Source organism: Vespa velutina, chromosome 5 (assembly GCF_912470025.1).
Source record: "Vespa velutina chromosome 5, iVesVel2.1, whole genome shotgun sequence".
Taxonomy (NCBI): domain Eukaryota; kingdom Metazoa; phylum Arthropoda; class Insecta; order Hymenoptera; family Vespidae; genus Vespa; species Vespa velutina.
Window position 1 is genome coordinate 838,190 of NC_062192.1, and position 1,811 is coordinate 840,000.

Genomic DNA, 1,811 nt, shown 5'->3' on the forward strand with positions numbered 1-1,811 from the left:
AAAGAGAATAGAAATAGATAGATAGAGAGAGAGAGAGAGAGAGGAGAGAGAGAAGGAGAGAGAGAAGAAGAGAGAGAGAGAGAGAGAGAGAGAGAGAGAGAGAGAGAGAGAGAAACACGCACGACGAAGAGAGATAATGACAGAGATTAAAAGATAGATAGATGAATAGAGATAGATAGATGAATAGATAAATAGATAGAGAAAAAGCGGAGAGAACGAAAAATACGCCCCGTCGTACGTCGCGATCGTACGCGCGAGACGATTACACCGTGTCGACGTTCGCGAAGCTTATGAAGGAAAACGAGTAAGCTCGGGTGCGGATCGATCGATAGAAGGAGCTTTCAGCATGCGCTGCGCTTTCTCTCTCTCTCTCTCTCTCTCCTCCCTATTTCCTCCTTCTCTGTCATTCTCTAGCCCTTTCTCTTTTTCTCTTAAACAAGTATCCGGTTATACAGGGTGTATATCAATTTGATAGGCTTATAGAATTCGTACAATTCATTGAAATCATTTTTAGTGTGCATACTCTAAATACATATTTAAATTTTATATATATATATATATATACTTGTATGTGTGTGCGTGTACGTGTAATTTATCTATATTATGTGTATAAATGTATATTTGTATATATATATGTATATATTATTCAGTTGAATATCGCCGATTTGTATTTGTATATGTATATATACATTCCGTATACAATTTGTGTACACTCTATATATACAAAACACGAAAGCTTTTTGATGATTTCCTCCTCCGCGATGTGCGCGATAGCAGTGACGTCGTATCGTACTCAGATTTTCATTCATTTTAAGCTGACACATCTCGCGTACATTAAACCTCCCGTTGATATTCCGTCGTTCTTTCTTTTTTTTTTCCGTCACTTTTTATCGAGCATCCTTTATTAATTGCTTCTCATTTATACCTTCTCTCTGTTGTTTCAATCATCGTTAAGGAATTCGTCTCTTTGAAAATTTTATTATATATACAAGGTATTCTTCTTGATGGAAATAAAAAAAGAAGAAAAAAAAAAGAAGAAGATATCTAGGTTACATGAAAAAATTATGGAAGGGGAAAAAAAAGTAGGATTACGAATAACGCGAGAATTAAAGTCATGACTCCGATGACATTTCGCCGGATATTAATTATTAATCGAAAAATGGAAAGGATTGGGTTTTAGAATAACAGTTAGTATCTTAAGGAAAAAAGGGGATATCATTCGAGTTGATTATTATTGAATGGTAATAGATTGGTAGAGCATGCGTCATAGGAAAGAAATGAAAAAGAAAAATTGTGCACTAACATTTATCCTACATCAATAAATAATTATCTATCCTCGTTCGCATTAACACGTGAAAATATTATAATACTAATGAATATCGTGACCCGATTTGTATTTAATGTACAAAAGAAAAAAAAACATGGATTTATCGTAACAACTAACTATAAAAAGCATCCCACGCGTTGCATGACTCTCCTATGACATTTTGTGTTATTTTGAAGAGACTCGTGATTACGGCAAAAATCAAAGTCTCAACTTTTTTTTTTTATAATTTTTCAACTTTTATATTCCTACTATAACCATATCAAACTATATATATACATGTGCGATAACAATTTTCTTCCAAAATTGTCAAGTTTTCTCTACAAGGATTATATCATTCGAGACAAAATTTTCTTCTTTATCTAAATCGAATTATTTGCACTGTGACATTTATTGCGCTCATTCTGCGTTATTTTGAAATCTAAAAATCTTGTCGTTTCGGTAACGAATTTGTAAAAAAGAAAAAAAAATAGACAGAAAAAGAAGA